Source organism: Carcharodon carcharias, chromosome 11, assembly GCF_017639515.1.
Source record: "Carcharodon carcharias isolate sCarCar2 chromosome 11, sCarCar2.pri, whole genome shotgun sequence".
Taxonomy (NCBI): domain Eukaryota; kingdom Metazoa; phylum Chordata; class Chondrichthyes; order Lamniformes; family Lamnidae; genus Carcharodon; species Carcharodon carcharias.
Window position 1 is genome coordinate 13,667,553 of NC_054477.1, and position 18,646 is coordinate 13,686,198.

Sequence of the window (18,646 nt, forward strand, 5' to 3'; positions counted from 1 at the left end):
GGACGGGGGAATGTAGAGGGAGGGATGGACGGAGAGGAGGCAATGGTGGGAGGTAGGGGAGAGAGGGAGGGTGAGAGAGGGAGGGGGAGAGAGGGAGGGGGAGAGAGGGAAGTGGAGGAGAGGTTGGAGAGGGAGGGAGGGAGGGGAGAGATGGAGGGAGGGGAGAGAGGGAGGGTGAGAGAGGGAGGGGGAGAGAGGGAGGGTGAGAGAGGGAGGGGGAGAGAGGGAAGTGGAGGAGAGGTTGGCGAGGGAGGGAGGGAGGGGAGAGATGGAGGGAGGGGAGAGAGGGAGGGAGGGGAGAGATGGAGGGAGGGGAGAGAGGGAGGGTGAGAGAGGGAGGGGGAGAGAGGGAAGTGGAAGAGAGGTTGGAGAGGGAGGGAGGGAGGGGAGAGATGGAGGGAGGGGAGAGAGGGAGGGTGAGAGAGGGAGGGGGAGAGAGGGAAGTGGAAGAGAGGTTGGAGAAGGAGGGAGGGAGGGGAGAGATGGAGGGAGGGGAGAGAGGGAGGGAGGGGAGAGAGGGAAGTGGAAGAGAGGTTGGCGAGGGAGGGAGGGAGGGGAGAGATGGAGGGAGGGGAGAGAGGGAGGGAGGGGAGAAAGGGAGGGAGGGTGACGGAGGGGTGAGGTGGGGAAGGAGGGAGGGGGAGAGCGCAAATGAGGGGAGAGGAGATAGGGAGGCAGGGAGCAGGAGGGAGGAAAGAGATGTGGAGAGGGAAAAGGGAGAGAGGGGCGGAGGTGGGGTAGAAAGGGAAGGGGAGAGGGGGTGAGGGAGGGGAGAGGAGGGGAGGAAGGGTGGAGAGCGTGAAGGAGGGGGAGAGAGGGGGGAAAGGAGGGGACAGAGATGGGAGAGGATAGAGGGAGGGGAGGGGGAGAGAGGGGGAGGTGAAAGAGTGGGGAGGCAGAGGGAGGGAGGGGAGAGAGAGGAAGGGAGGGCAGAGGAGAGAGCAGACTGGAGAGAGGGTAGAGGGATAGAGGGAAGGTTGAACAGGAAGGGGAGAGAGGGAAGGGGAGAGAGATGGAGGGGTAAAAGTAGAAGAAGGAGGTAGAAAGAGGGGAGAAGAAGGAGGATACAGGGGAGTGGGAGGGAGGGGGATAGAGGGGAGAGGGCGGGGAAGAGAGAGGAAGGGAGGGAGGGGGAGAGAGAGGGAGGGGGAAGGGAGATGGGGAGAGAGGTGAAGGGCAGGGAGGGAAAGGGTGAGAGATGGAGGGACAGGGCGAGAGGTGGAGAGACGGGGAGAGAGATGGATGAGGGACCGAGAGAGGGGGAAAGAGGGGGAGATGACCGGAGGGGGAGGGAGGGAGATGGGGAATGGAGGGAGTGGGGTGTGGGAGGGGAGGGAGGAAGTGTGGAGAGAAAGGGGAGAGGGAGAGGCTGGTGGGATGGGGTGCGGGAAGGGAGAGGGTGAGTGCAAAGGAGAGTAGAGAGAGGGGAAAGGGAGGGATGGAGGGGGAGAGAGAGGGAGGGAGGAAAGAGATAGGGTGAAGGAGAGAGAGGGCGAAAGAGGAGGAATTGAGCGAGAGGGAAAGGGTGATGGGGGGGGGGGAGAGAGGGGAGAGGGAGGAGGGGGAGAGGAGAGGGAGGGGTTGGGAGAGAAAAGGAGGAATAGAAAGAAATGGAGGGGGAAATGAAAGGGAGGAAAGTGGAAGGCTGAGAGGAAGAGAGGGAGAAAAAGTTGAGTGGAGAGAAGTAGAGGGTGAGGAAGAGAGGGAGGAAAGAAAGCAAGGGAGAAAGTAAAAAAAGAGATGGATAGAGAGAGAGAGAGAGAGAAGGGGGAAGAAGGCAAAGAGAGGGAGGAGGAAAAAGAGAAGGAGTACTCACTCAATGACTCAGGTCTGTTGGCTCCAGTGCAATGATCAAATTCTTGTTGTAACAGAATGCTCTCTCTGGCAGCTTTCACCAACACGTTGCTATTGTTACAGGAACAGTCAGTATACTGTGTCCATCACTAATCCCTTTCCAGTATCAACTCATTCTGATGAAAGGTCATTGACCTGAAACATTAACTCTTTTTTTCTCTCTCTCTCTTTCTCTCTCTCTTTGTCTCTCTCACACTCTCCACAGAGGCTGCATGACCTGCTGAGAGATTACAGCATTTTCTGTATTTTATTTCAGATTTTCACAACCAAATTGCCTCTGTTCCAGTGTGAACGGTGCTCTCTAATTCCAATTAAGAAAAGCAACAAAAGAAATGAAATAAAACACCAAAGTCCTACTCCTCTAGCAGGTTAAGAATGAGTACATTTAAATTGTGAAACAGGTTTCTAATAACGCTGGCTGGATCTCAGCTATCTTCACCTATTAACAAAAACTCCCATTTAACCTTTGTTCTGGCAAAGGGGATATGTCAACTAGTTAACGCCCAAAGGGTCAATCTCCACCAACTACCCAGGTTAAACTCAGCTGACTCAACAACCAAGGCAAGTGAAGGTGTTGCATCTTTTATACAACACTGCTTTTGTAGCCAGAGAATTTTCTTTTAAAATAATCCTCAGGAATGTGGGCCTCACTGAAAAGGCCAGCAGTTAACGTCTATGCCTAGCTATAGTGTGGCTAGCACGGCTACTTTCGAAGAGCACGTTGGCGTGGGACTGGAGTAACATCAAAGCCCAGGACAGCAGGCTTCCTTGCCTAAAGTACATTCATGAACCTTGTGGGTTTTATACAACTTCCTGATCACTTTTACTGATCTCTGTTTGCAGATTTTCAAACTGAATTCAAGTTCTCAAAACTGCACGCACTGGGGTTTGAACCCAAATTCTAGGGCTTACAAGATTTACAAAAGCCAAACCCGGGAACGCATTGAGATCATTGACAATTGGCATTTTGGGAGACCAATGGCAGGAGTCTGGGGAAGGGGAGGTTGTGGGTAAGAGGTCGTGTGATGGCATCTCCTGGAATTTGTCCAGTCAGGGTTGGCAACCCGATTAAAACACCCAACAATTGAAGACAGCAGTTGTGATCGAAAGATTTTTGTTTCAATGACACTCCTGGCTTATTTTCTTTAAACAAAAACTGAACAAAGGGTCTGTTTGTCACAAGGCCCCAGGATCACTTATTTCATTCTAACTCATTCATGCACAACAGGGTTTTAACAATCAACAGTTTCAGCCAGGCGCTGGATATTAAACCAGCAAATGTACATAAAGTGTTGGGAGGCTTTGTTTGCACTTGAAGCCACAGGCAGGAAAGCTAACGATCTTTCAATCAAAAGTTTGGTTGAACGTCCCACGGATCAACCAAACTTGCCCGCTGCCTTTCTGCAGCACAGATTTGGTGGTTTACCAATGGGCGCTGTGCCATCGTCCAACTAACCACATCAGGCTCGTTTTAGGGGCCCCACATTATTCCCCCCCCCCCACCCACCACCCCATCCCCCAAATATCTCTCACACCAGCCAAATAATCTTGTCAACAGCCACTATCATGTACAAAGTGCATGGGTGAGGAGGGACAGACTGAGCCAGCCAGTGTGCACAGCGATGGTCATGCCCGCAATGGTCATGTCAGCAAAAGGGCAGGCTGGCACTGTCGGCAGAAAACTGGAAGGAGGAGATTACTGTCAACAGTTAGTGAGTTCCTGTTCTGGGAAGGAGGTGGACATGAAGTGGAACCTGCCGTGTGAAGGGGAGTATCTCCAGTATTGAGAAGCTGAACGGGGAGAATCCAGCACAGCCAGTAAGTCATGCGCACGGTTGGTGTTTTCTCTGTGGCTGCTGCTGTGGAATGTAAACTGACAACAAGCCAAAGATAAAACCCTACTGATGTCTCGGTATCAAACGCAATTGCTTCTCCCTGCGTGTCCTAACTCGTTCCGACCAGGAATCAACAACTGGTGTTCGGCCAAGACTTGTCACTGAGACCTGCCAATATTGAGAGAGTGGGACTTCCATCCCACTCCTTTGAATTTCCATGAACTATTCCGCCTGACCCATTTTGTTCTAATAAATCATTTCTGGTACAATTTCCTGGTCCCGATGAGTTGGGGGCGCTGAGTGAAAAAGGGTTTTGTGTTTCATATCGTGACATCAGCAGGGCTTTATTTTTGGTTTGGGCTACCTCTTCACGCGTGTCCAGCGGGCACTGCTGTCAATCTTTGGCCATCACCTGGACGATGATTCCGTCCCGGCTCTGGATGCCAGTGAGAGAGATTTCCGGGAGGGTCTCGACACAGACGCTTAGCGTTTGGCGAGTGGGCGGAATTCTGATTTTGGGGGGTTTTAACGGCAGTAAATGGAATGCGAGTGGCGGAGCAAAGGAGCGGGGACGCTGGAGGGTAAGCGGAGCGAAGCTGATGCTGAGCGAAAGGATGGGTGAAGTGTTGATGGAAATCTCTGAAATGCTTCATGCAAGAGAAAAGCTTAAGGATGTTCTGGCCCTGGAGAGGGTCCAGAGGAGGTTCACGAGAATGATCCCAGGAATGAAAGGCTTAACATATGAGGAGCATTTGAGGACTCTGGGTCTATACTCAAAGGAGCTTAGAAAGATGAGGGGGGATCTGATTGAAACTTACAGAATACTGAAAGGCCTGGATAGAGTGGATTTGGGGAAGATGTTTCCATTAGTAGGAGAGACTAGGACCCGAGGGCACAGCCTCAGAGTAAAGGGGAGACCTTTTAGAACAGAGATGAGGAGAAACTTCTTTAGCCAGAGAGTGGTGAATCTGTGGAATTCATTGCCACAGAAGGCTGTGGAGGCCAGGTCATTGAATGTATTTAAGACCGAGATAGATAGGTTCTTGATTTGAAAGGGGATCAAAGATTATGGGGAGAAGGCGGGAGAATGGGGTTGAGAAACTTATCAGCCATGATTGAATGGCAGAGCAGACTCGATGGGCCGAAGGGCCTAATTTCTGCTCCTATATCTTATGGTCTTAAAACTGGGACGTTCGAGCTATTTCGACAAAACCATCAGAACTCTGGGGCGCTTAAGGACAAATCAGGACAGTCCCGACAAAACTGGGACCTTCCCAGAAAAACCTGCAGTCCTGGTCGCCCAAGAAGTACCAGTTCATAAGAACATAAAAATTAGGAGCAGAAGTAAACCCCTCGAGCCTCTTCAGCCATTCAGTACGATCATGGCTGATCTGACTGTGGCCTCAACTCCACTTTCCTGCCTTTTCCCCCTATAACCCTTGACCTCCTTGTCAATCAAGAATCTGTCAAACTCAGCCTTGAATATATTCAATGACCACCACACTTAACTTGTGAAGTGCAGCAGGAAGGGTCCATTTTTGCCCTCTTCCAGGTTCCTACATTTGGCTTGTGATGAGGGTAATGGCGGCAGGGCCATGTTTATTGTCTATCGCCCGTTACACTCTCACATCTGAGTCAGAAGGCCGTGGTTCCGAGTCCCACTCCGGAAACTTGAACACATAATGCTGTTTTCACATTTACTTCTCAAACGTTTACCTAGAGAAAACAAACAGACCCAGTTCTTCGACCTGTTTGTGGAGCTTGGTCAGAGTTGACCAACAAAGATTTCATCTGAGCGTGTGACTGTTATTTATTTCCCTCCTCTCCTTCAAAACCCCTCTTTGGGGGTTAACGTGGCTGGGAAGGTTCCTGAGTTCCTTTGACCCTGAGAGCAATAGCGGTGGGAGTTCAAATCCTGGTGGGTCCAACCAAAACTAGACAGATCGAAACATCAGAGTCAGGCCAAAGGCCAGTCCATTGGTCTTCCTAACTACAGAATTATAGAATCATTACAGTGCTGAAGGAGGCCATTCAGCCTGTCAAGCCGTTTCTAGCTCTCTGCAAGACTAATTTAGCAAGTCCCACTCCTCCGCCCTTTCCCCATAGCCCCTCAATTTTTTTCCCTTCAGGTGTTTATTCGAGTCCCTTTTGAAAACCATGATTGACTCTGCCTTCACCATGCTCTCGGGCAGTGCATTCCAGATCCTAACTGCCTGCTTGTGTCCTCTGGGTCTCGACTCTTCCACCAATGGGAACAGCTCCTCTTAGCTTGATTCTCAACCTGAGGTTGGAAAGCTGATGGCTGAACCATTTCCAGGCCCTGTGATGTGCTGTGTCTGTGCAGCTAACACAGCACTATTTTAAAATGGAACTGGGCTGGAGGGGAACTCAGCGCCCGATTAGTGATGCTGGGCACTGCCTGGAAACAACACTGGCATCTACCCAGCAATGTAGAAGTTGAGATGAACTCCTGAGGTGAGATGAGAGTGACTGCCCTTGACATCAAGGCAGCATCTGACTGAGTGTGGCATCAAGAAGCCCCAGGTAAACTGGAGTCAATGGGAATCAGGGCAACGCTCTCGCTGGTTGGAGTCATATCTAGTACGAAGGAAGATGGTTGTGGTTGTTGGAGGTCAATCATCTCAGCTCCAGGATAACACTGCAGGAGCTCCTTAGGGTAATGCCCTCGGCCGAATCATCTTCAGCTGCTTCATCAATGACCTTCCTTCCATCATAAGGTCAGAAGTGGAGATGTTCGCTGATGATTGCACAATGTTCAGCACCGTTCGTGACTCCTCAGATACTGAAGCAGCCCATGTCCAAATGCAGCAAGGCTTGGACAATATCCAGGCTTGGGCTGACAAGTTGCAAGTAACATTTGCGCCATAAAAGTGCCAGGCAGTAACCATCTCCAACAAGACAGAATCTAATATCATCCCTTGATATTCAATGGTATTACCACCGCTGAATCCCACATTATCAACATCCTGGGAGTTACCATTGCCCAGAAACTGAGCTGGACTAACCATATAAATACCGTGCCTACAAGAGAAGGTCAGAGGCTAGGAATCCTGTGGTGAGTAACTCACCCCCTGACTCCCCAAAGCCTGTCCACTATCTACAAGGCCCAAGTCAGTAGTGTGGTGGAATACTCTCCACTTACCTGGATGAGTGCAGCTCCAACAATACTCAAGAAGCTTGGCACCATCCAGGACAAAGCAGCCCGCTTGATTGGCACCCCATCCACAAACACTCATTCCCTCCACCACTGATGCACAATAGCAGCAGTGTGTACCATCTACAAGATGCACTGCAGGAATTCACCAAGGTTCCTTAGGCAGCACCTTCCAAACCCACAATCACTACCATCCAGGAGGACGAGGGCAGCAGATACATGGGAACACCACCAACTGGAAGTTCCCCTCCAAGACACTCGCCACCCTGACTTGGAAATATATCACTGTTCCTTCACTGTCGCTGGGTCAAAATCCTGGAACTCCCTCCCTAACAGCACTGTGGGTGTACCTACACCACATGGACTGCAGCAGTTCAAGAAGGCAGCTCACCACCAGCTTCTCAAGGGCAATTAGGGATGGGCAATAAATACTGGCCTAGCCAATGAAGGCCACATCCCATGAATGAATAAAAAAAGTTAGATAGTGGTAGGGGGTGACAGTGGTGTAGTGGTAATATCAATGGACAAGTAATCCAGAGGTCCAGGCTAATGCTCTGGGGACATGAGTTTAAATCCTACCCTAGCAGCTGGTGGAATTTAAGTTCAATTAGTAAAACCTGGAATAGGAAGCTAGTGTCTGTAATGGTGACTATGACAAGTATTGTCATTAAAACACACCTGGTAGGGAAGAAATTCTGCTATCCTTACCTGGTCTGGCCTACATGTGACTCCAGACCCACAGCAATGTGGTTGCCCTTAACTGCCCCCTGACATGGCCTAGCAAGGCACTTGGTTCAAGGACAATTTGGGATGGACAACAAATGGTAACCTTGCCAGCAATGCCCACATCCCATGAAACAATAAAGAAGATAAATAGGCAGCAGCCATGACTGGACTTGCCATTGCCTTGCAGATTGAATGAGGTAGGAGGTGGCCATATTGTCAGTCGCAAAGTACATGACCTACTCTCTTTGAATCACTCTATATTTCCATTGATTTTGTTCATCAGCCAAAGGGAAATCATGTCTGACAAATTTGCTGGAGTTCTTTGAGGATATAACAAGCAGAGTTGATAAAGTGGGACTGGTAGATGTAGTGTGTTTGTATTTCCAGAAGGCATTCGATAAGGTGCCACATAAGAGGTTATTGCACAAGACAGGAGCTCACGGTATTGGGGATAATGTATTAGCATGGGTTGAGGATTGTTAACACACAGAAGACAGGGAGTCGGGATTAATTGGTCTTTTTCAAGTTGGAAGTGGAGTGCCACAAGGATCAGTCCTAGGGCCTCAATTACTTACTATCCATATTAATGACTTGGAGAAGGGGGCAAAGTGTAACGTATCCAAACTTGCTGATGATACAAAAGTAGGTGGGAGGGCATGTTGTGATGAGGACATAAGGGAATCTGCAAGGGGACATAGACAGGTTGAGTGAGTGGGCAAAAACTTGGCAGATGGAGTTTATCGTAGGAAAGTGTGAGGTCATGCACATTGGTAGGAAGAATCAAAAAGCAGACTATTATTTAAATGGAGAGAGACTCTGAAAAAAAGTGCAACACAGAGGGATCTGGGTGTTCTTGTGCATGAAACACAAAAAAGTTAGCATGCAGGTGCAGCAAGTAATTAAGAAGGCAAATGGAATTTTGGCCTGTATGGGTTGGAGTTTAAAAGTAGGGAAGTCTTGTTACATCTGTACAAGGTGTTGGTGAGACCACACCTGGAGTACTGTGTACAGTTTTGGTCCCTGTATTTAAGAAAGGATATATTGGCATTGGAGTCAGTTCAAATGTGATTCATTGGCTGATTCCTGGGATGAAGAGGTTGGCTTATCAAAAATGGCTAAACAGGTTAGGCCTTTATTCATTACATTTAGAAGAATGAGGGGTGATCTTATTGAAACATACAAGATTCTGAGGGGACTTGACAGGGTAGATAATGAGAAGATGTTTCCACTAGTGGGGGAATCTCAAACTATGGGACATAGTTACAGAATAAGGGGGCACTCATTTAAAACTGAGGGATGCGAAGAAATTTCTTCTCTCAGACAGTAGCAATTGTCTGGAATTCTCTACCCCTGAGAGCTGTGGAGGCTAGATCACTAAAAGTATTTGAAGAGGAGGTAGATAGATTTTTGAAATATCGGGGAGTTGAGGGTTATGAGGAGCTGGCACGAAAGAGGAGCTGAGGCCTGGGGCAGTTCAACCATGATCTTATTGAATGGCAGGGCAGGCTTGAGGGCCGATTGGTCTACTCCTACTTCTATTTCTTATGTTCTTATGTTTAAATCTCCCCCCAACCTTCTCTTCTCCAACGAGAACGGCCTCATCTTCTTCAGTCTATGTTCAAAACTGTAGTCTTCCGTTCCTGAAACTATTTTAGTTAATCTTTTCTGAATCCTCTGTCATGCCTACATGTCTTTCCCGAAGTACAGTGCCCAGAATTCAACCAATTACTCCAGTAGAGTTTCTGGTGAGTTTCAGCAGTGCATCCTGTAGATGGTACACATTGGTGGAGGGAGTGGATGGTGAAGGTGGTGGATGGGGTGCCAATCAATCGGGCTGGTTTGTCCAGGATGGCGTCCAGCTTCTTGCGTGTTGTTGGAGCTTCACTCATCCAGGCAAGTGGGGAGTATTCCATCACACTCCTGACTTGTGCCTCGTAGATGGTGGACAGGCTTTGGGGAGTCAGGAGATGAGTTACTTGCCACAGAATTCCCAGCCCCTGACCTGCTCTTGTAGCCACAACATTTACTTGGCTGGTTCACTTCAGTTTCTGGTCAATGGTAACCCCCAGGATGTTGATAGTGGGGGATTCAGCAATGGTTATACCATTGAATGTCAAGGGGGTCACAGCTAGATTCTCTTGTGTTGGAGATGGTAATTGCCTGGCACTCGTGTGGCACAAAAGTTACTTGCAATTTGTCAGCCCAAGCCTGATTATTGCCCAGGTCTTGTTGCATTTGGACATGGACTGCTTCAGTATCTGGGGAGTCACAAATGGTGCTGAACATTGTGCAATCATCAGCGAACATCCCCACTTCTGACCTTATGATGGAAGGAAGGTCATTGATGAAGCAGCTGAAGATGGTTGGGCCGAGGACACTAACCTGAGGAATTCCTGCAGTGATGTCTTGGAACTGAGATGATTGTTCTGATGAATAACCGTAGTAAACAGAGTTGGAAGTTGGCAGTCAGGTTAACGAGGTATCCATGCGAAAATATTTTTCACTTTGGAAACAATCCAAAGACAGGACCAGTCAGTTACAGACCTGTGAATATAAACCCTTGTGGGGAAACCCTATCTGCTGGATTTGGGGTAAGATGATACTGTGATCAGAGTTAAGCACCTGGCTCTTGATAGATAACACTGGAAGAATTAGGCTGACTTTAGCCATGTGAGATTCTAAGTAACCTAAGACATACCAATCCTTTTAACTTTACCAGCATGGATCAGTGCTAACAGTGGCAGATGTCAGTTCAATAGTTTTGAGTGAGTAATTTGCCAATAAAAGTCAGATTTGAATATGTTGCCTCTCAGCAGGGTTCTGTTTTAAGATTGACATTTTGCCCTTCCTTAGCAAATGTGATTAATTTCTGACTGTGAGAAATGAATTTAACTTCCCCTTGAGCAGCACTGTCACAATATCTCTGGTTTGCTCTTTGGTGAGAAACTAGTCAACAGCTTTTTAAACATTGCTAGCTTTTGCAAACCCATTCTAGCAAGAGTGCAGAACTCCAGAGTGGGGAAAGTATCAACCCTGATTTCCTCCTGTCTGTTTTTTAATTTTTCTTTCTTTAACAGGCATCCCTGGCAAGGCCAGAATTTGTTGCTAGGCCATTTCAGGGGGCAATTAATTGTCAACCACATTGCTGTGGGTCTTGAGTCACATGTAGGCCTGAAGATTTCCTTCCTAAAAGGGCATTAATGAACCAGGTGTTTTTTTTTACAACAATCAGTGATAGTTTCGTGGTCACCATTACTGAGACTAGCCTTATAATCCCAGATTTATTAATTGAATTTAAATTCCACCCATTGTTATGGTGGGATTTGACCCCATGTCTCCAGAGCATTAGCCTGGTCTGCTGGATTACCAGTTCAGTGGCATTATCATTACACCACTGCCTCCCCTGACATAACCCTGCAGAGGAAACTGTCACCTATAGAGAGATGCAGAGGGAGAATGAATGCCCATAGCAAACCACGGAATCACAGAAACTTTGCCATGCAGAAGGTGGCCATTCGGCCCATCAAGTCTGCACAGGCTCTCTGAAAGAGCATTCTATCTAGTCCCACTCCCTTGCCTTATCTCTGTAACCTTGCACATCCTTCCTTTTCAGATAGCAATCCAATTCCCTTTTAAATACCTCGATCGAACCTGCCCCTACCACCCTCTCAGGGAGTTTGTTCCAGACTCCAACCACCCTTTAAATGAAAAAAAAATTCCTTAAATAACATTTACTCCTTTTGCCAATTATCTTGAATCTGTGCCCTCAAGTTCCTGGTGCTCTCTTGATTGGGAACAGTTTCTCACTAATTACTCTGTTCATACCCTTCAAGATCTTGAACATCTCTATCAAGTCTCCTCTTAGCCTTCTTTTCTCCAAGGAAAACAGTCCCAACCTCTCCAATCTATCCTCATAGCTACAGTTCTTAATCCCTGGAATCATTCTTGTGAATCTTCTCTGTACTCTCTCAAATGCCTTCACACCCTTCCTCAAGTATGGTGCCCAGAACTGGACACAGTGCTCCAGATGAGGCCTAACTAGTGCTTAATACAAGTTCAACACAATCTCCTTACTCCTGTATTCAATGCCCCTATTAATAAAGGCTAAGATACTATATACTTTATTAACTGTTCTATCAACATGCCCTGCCACCTTCAATGACAAATGTACATATACACCAAGGTCCCTCTGTTCCTGCACCTCCTTTAGAGTTTCTCCCTTTATTTATACTGCCTCTCCATATTCCTCCTGCCAAAATGAATCAGCTCACATTTCTCTGCATTGAACCTCATCTGCCATTTGTCTGCCCAATCCCTTATGCTTATGTCCTTTTGAAGTTCACGACTTTCATCTGCAAATTTTGAAATCATGCCCTGAACACCACAGTCTAGGTCATTAATATATATATCAGGAAGATCAAAGGTCCCAACACTGACCCCTGGGGAACTCCGCTACAAACCTTCCTCCAATCTGGGAAACATGCGTTTATCACTACTCTCTGTTTACTGTCACTCAGCCAATTTCTTATCCAAGTGCCTACTCTCCTTTTTATCCCATAAGCTAGAATCTTGCTCACAAGTCTGTTGTGTGGCACTGTATCAAATGCCTTCTGAACATCCATATACACCACATCAACACTGTAGCCTTTTTCAACCTTCTCTGTTACCTCCTCAAAAAACTTCAGCAAGTTGGTTAAACATGATTTTCCCTAAACTGACCTATGCTGACTTTCTATAGTTGTGCTGCACTTGTGTAAATGATTTTGTCCCGAACTATAGTTTCCAGAAGTTTCTCTACCGCTGAAGTCAAACTGACTGGTCTGTAGTTGCTGGCTTTATCCTTACACCCCTTTTTGAACAAGTATGTCATATTTACAATTCTCCAATCCTCTGGCACCTCCCCTGTGTCTAAGGAAGACTGGAAGATTATCACTAGTGCCTCTGCAATTTCCACTCTCGTTTCCCTCAGTACCCTTAGATGCATTTCATCTGTTCCTGGTACCTTATCTATTTTAAGTAAAGATAGCCTTTCTAACACCTCCTCCTTCTCAATTGTAAATTCTTTTAGTGTACCAGTTACCTCCTCTTTCACTTCAACCTGGGTAGTATCTTCTTCCCTTGTAAAGACAGAGGAAAAGTACTTGTTTAATGCCTCTGCTATTTCCCCTGCCTCCATGTGCAAGTCCCCTTTTTTATCCCTAATTTGGCCCTGCTCTTTCTTTTACCACCCTTATGTTATTTATATGCTTATAGAAGACCTTGGGATTCCCTTTTTATGTTGGCTGCCAGTCTCGTTTCATGCTCTCTCCTTGGTTCACAAGGTTCCTGCTGATCGTCAAGGAGAAATGTCTGAGGCTAATATCTTCTGGTTTCTTAGAAAGACTGTTTTTTCCTAAAAGAGCAAATTATGAATCACATCGGATATCTTGTCCAAGAGTAATTGTATACAGCTGCACACATTCAGACAAGAACACATTTGCCAGATGATGGAAGTTGATAGTAATTTTGGTCACTTGTTCCTGGGGTGAAATTGAGGGCTTGTCGAATTGATTAAAGAGTGACAAGTTTGTGAATCACTCAGAACACCCAACGTGGCACTAACCTCCCAGCTTTCATCCCCAGCCTTTGTTGAATTAGCTGCTCACAATCATGGAGTCACACAGTTTGCCTCAGCATCTCGAGGCCAGGCAGTGGGGTTGGGGCAGATGAGGAGGGCAGGGGGGCCCTAAGCTTCTCTTGATTGCTGCACCAGTCTGAACTCTTTAGGGCTGGAGCTTCTGTTATCACCACTGTGGGTCTTAGATGAGATTGTCCTTGGTTGGGATTGATAGAGACTGTTGGAGGCAAGGCTGTTGGTAAACGTTAACTCTTATTGAACATTCTACTAACTTTGTACAGTACTAGGCTTAGCACGAGGTTTCACATAGAGCTATCTCTCAGCATACTCAGGTATCATGTGACCTTACATCATTGATGATGTTGACTGTCTATTTACATATTTAACATTAACCCTTTACACTACAGATCTCAGTCACTCTCCTCTGAGTGTGAAGGTTGTGGGTTCAAGTCCGACTTTGAGCTCAAAGCCTAGGCTGATGTTTCAAATGAACCAGGAGTCTGATTGTGAAATCTCTTTCTTTGCAAAAGTTAATCACCCTCCAACCCAACCACTTCAATATTTTTGATTTAGCTGTGGTGTTTAGTTTACGCCAGGGATGGGCAATAAATGCTGGCCTAGCCAGCGGCACCCACATTCCATGAATGAATTTTTAACAATGAACGGTTTCCAGAGGTCATCATGTTGTGAAGAGGAATACAGAAAATCGGCAGAGACCATTAGCCACTAGACTTGTTCAAAATGAATCAGCTGACAGAGGTTGTGGAGTTCCATGATGTGATTAAATTTTATTTTCAAGCTATAGATCAACACTCCCTCCACAGTACTGATGGAGTGCTGCAGTGTCTTTCAGAGGAAAGATTAAGCCATCTGCCCTCTCAGGTGAACTTAAAAAAATCCCAAAGCACTATTGCAAAGAAGATTAGTGGAGTTCTCCCTGGTGTCCTGGCTATTGTCTATTTTATACATATCAGAGCAATGCAGAGATGACACTAGTTTCTAAATTTACAAGAGTTTTAAAATGTCTCTGCAATCACAAAATACCTGCACTTATGCTTACAGCTCAACTTCTAGTAGCATCTGCTGCACCTGTTTACTTTTCTCTGAGTCCACACCCAGACTTAACCAATCAAGCACAGTGAGCGTAGATCAGTTACCAGATTCACATAATCGAATCAAGAACAATTGAAAAGCATGCTGGCTAACAGTTATCCCTTAATCAATATCATTAAAACAGCATTATCTGGCCATTATCGCATGTGGTGTTTGCTGTTAGTAAATTAACTGGCGTGTTTCCTCCATTACAGCAGCAACTATGCTGCAAATGTATTTCATTGGCTCTAAAACACTTTGAGAGGTCATCAGACCATAAAAGACGCTATTAAAATGTAAGCCTTTCTTTAATAGGACTTCTCTGCTTGAAACTCCAAGACTATCAACTATGGGAGAAAGTTCTGTTGAAGGGTCATTCGGACCCGAAACGTTAACTGTGTTCCTCTCCGCAGATGCTGCCAGACCTGCTGAGTTTTTCCAGGTATTTTTGTTTTTTGTGTGGGAGAAAGTAACATCTTTTTGGTTCATGACTATTTGTTTCTGGGCACTTTGGTTCTGACGTTTGTCAGTTGTGTCTCTTAATCGACATGACTGGTTGATAATGACAAATTCGAATCACACTAAAGTTAGACTATGTCACCTTAAATCATGGATGGGTAGCAGATGGCAGGTTTGGGAGGTGTCAGCTGACACGGCTCAGCTTCCTTTGAATGCAAATGTGGTTACCACGGCGACTGCTTCCTCCCACCACAGATCACTGATAAATGAGTAGGAACTGAGAAAAAACTTGTTCCAATGGGCTGAAAAGGGGACAATAAAACTTGGAAATGGAACGCAGGTTTGAACAATAACTAAATGGAAGCATATTTCAAGAGGTGAATTTGTTTTGAAAAGGAAACAACTAACGTTGTTGGGATGGAAAGACCTGCATTTACATAGCACCTTTGTCAACCTTAGAACATCCCAAATTGCTGTATCGCCAAACAAGTATTTTTACAGTTTGGTCACTATTGTTTTGTAGGGCAGCAAAGCTACCAAGTTATGCACAGCAAGCTCCCACAACCAGCAATGAGATATTTTATAATCGTGGAATAAGAACAAAAAGTGCTGGAAATACTCATCAGGTCAGGCAGCATCTGTAGAGAGAGAAACGGAATTAACATTTCAGGTTGATGACCCTTCATCGGGGCTCTATTTTAGCGATGTTGAGTGAGGGGTCAATATTGGGCAGGACACCGGGGGAGGAGTCCGCTGCTCTACTTCAGAATTCCATCTTCAGATGGGAATTTCTACATCCACCTGATCGGGCAGCTCAGTTTAGCAGTTAGCATGTGGGAAACGTGGGAGCACTGGGAGAGCAAAGCAGGATTGCGAAGGGGTAGAGCAGGGTTAGTAAAGGAGGTTGATGTAGTAATACCTGAGTGCTTTCAGCATCACCTGCGGGTGTGGAAACATGAATGAAATCGTTTCAAAATCTGGTTGTGAAATGTTACACAGGACGGGTGGCTTCAACTGGACCACAAGGCGAACAAAACTAGCACCTCAAAGCATTAAAAAAAAAGCAATAATTACTACTTGTTTTAGGGTGCACTTATGAACAGATTTTACGTGGACATTAAGCTTGTTGATCAACAAATTGCTTCATGCCAAGGCCCACCCGATATTGGACCTGTTTACAAAAGAACAGAAAAACATATCAATTAGAAGTAGGCGTAGGCCATTTAAGGCTGCGTTTGTTGCCTACGTCGTGTACGCGCAGCTCTAGTGTTTAACTCCATTACGCCATTGCGAGCGAGAGAATAGGCAACAGCCAGCGTCTGTTTTGTGTATACTGTTCGAGAACATAATCCACCAATAACTCCCTGCATGTCTGGTTTACTTTAGCAATGCTCATTGCAATTTTATTTGTAAAACCCGCCTTCCGCTCAGCCCAAACTCTCTGCCCGAAATCCGAGTCTGGCCCTGCCCTGGAAAGCCGCCTTACAACACACCCTCCCACCACCACCCCCCCCAAACCCCCACCCAACCCCCGGTCACTCTGAGTGACAGGCATTCTGGCTAATCCACTTCTCCAGGATCCCTCACCCTGAGTGACAGAAGCTCTGGTCAATCCGTTTCCCCATTCCCCAGAAACGCGCCTCCCTCACTGCAACCTGACTCAAATTCACTTAATTCAAGCTACCAACAATTCAAAATGGTGGCTCCAATTTACATTGCTTAATTCGCATTACCCAAGCATTCACATTTTGGCACAAAATGCAGTCCCTTCGGCAGGCTGGGCGCAGTGGATCGATGTCATTGATTCTTTGCACATGCGAGGAATGGGCATAGCTCGGCCAATCAGGGGTGATGTCGCAAAACAGTCCTTTGTTCAAAGGCTAGTGGAAATCTGGAACTCTCTCCCTCAAAAGTTGTTGAGGCTGGGGGTCATCTGGAAGTTTGAAGACGAAGATGGATAGATTTTCATTGGATAAGGGTATTAAGGGATAAGGAAGGAAGATGAAGATACGATACAGGTCAGCCATGGTCTAATTGAATGGCAGAGCAGGCTGAATGACCTCATCCCTGTCCCTAAGATCCTAAAAACTCAGGACATGTATCATTAAGGTTTTCATTCAGAGGGAAGCTTAATTTTCACCTTGGCATGGACTGTAAGGAAAGCAATCTAGGTTATATTTTATTATTATATTATATACAATCTAGGTTTCACAATTAGACTGGTTGCTAAGATCAGAATGTCACAAAATACATTCCTGGCATTAACTATATTGCTGTATGTAATAGATTCCAGGTTGGTAATCTGATAAAGGCCATAAAGAATTTATCTTTACTTCACTTTTGATTGGCAATTCCTCAAGGAAACTAAACGTTGACAGGAAGAAAATCATTGACCTTTTATTTTCAAATATTTTAACTCTGGCAATTTATACCTTGCGCTAGTTGTATATTGAAATAAAATTTATATTTTTAAGACCACTGTTGCTGTGTTTTATAGATGGGTGTTCAATTTGACAGTCTAAAGGTAAACTCAAAGGTCAAGGAAATCCGATACCAGGCTTCAGCATGAGGCTCAGGTTGGTGAGGATTCAGTGTCTCCTTGGAATATTGGTACAGTTCACACATTCACTAATAAATAGCCCTTCCATCACATTGTTCCTAACTGTTCTGCACCAAGTCCTGGCAGCTACATGGAGGTGTATGGTAACATGTGGCTGAAGTGCAAGATTGTGGATTTAGTAACCCGCAACAGACCCTGTACAAATCATGAACGTCACCAATCCATACAGATCTCCTGCGTTAAGGTTCTACCAGTGACAAGATGGGAGATCGAGCTCCTCAAGCCTGTTCAGCCAGTCAATGAGATCAGGCTGATCTGTGACCTAACTCAATTTAACAATAACAAAAACAAAATATATCTGAGGCTGAGTTAGATGAAAGTTTGACCTAGAAGGGAGTCAAGGGTTATGGGAGGCAAGCAAGAGAGTTGAGTTAAGGCCACAATTAGTTCAGTTGTGGTCTTATTGAATGGTGGAGCAGGCTCGAGGCAAACAGACTGCTCCTGTCCTTACTTGTTATGCTTTATGTTCTTTTGTAAATAAGGCCAGTGGTCCAATATCAGGTGAGCCTTGGCGTGAAGTAATTTGTAGGTCGGCTGGTTTAACATCTGTGTAAAACCTGTTTGTAAGTGCACCTGAAAACAAATTGTAATTATTATCGTTCTATGCTTTTGGTGCTAGTTTTGTTCCTCCAAGGTTTATCTAAACCCCACCCATCCTGTGTAACATTTCACAAAAGGACTTTATAATTATTTCACTCATATTATCACACCCACGGGTGATTCTGAAAGCATTCAGGTGTCACTACATCAACCTCCTTTACTAACTTGCTCTATATTTTTATAGGGCGTTTAAGGTAATGAAACGTCCCCCCAATTCACCAAGCCACATAAGGAGATATTAGGTCAAATGACCTAAAGCTTGGTCAAAGAAATAGGTTTTAAGGAGAGTTTTAAAGGAAGAAAGTGAGGTAGAGAGATGTAGAGAAGGAATTGGATGAAGCTGACGTCGGGCTCAGAAAACACTCTTATTGTATTACATTTCTTTAGAAACAGTACAAGGAATATTCAAGGATAGTAGGGCTGGAGGAGATTATAGAGATAGGGGGGGACAAGGCCATGAAGGGATTCCAAGGTTGAGAATTTTAAAATCAAGACATTGCTTGACCGGGAGCCAATGTAGGCCAGCGAGCACAAGGGTGATAGGGGAACAGGACTTGCTTGAGATAAAACACAGGCAGCAGAGTTTTGGATGATCTCAAGTTTAGGAAAAAATAGAAAATGCGAGACCAGACAGGAGTGTGTTGGAATCATTGAGTCTACAGGTAACA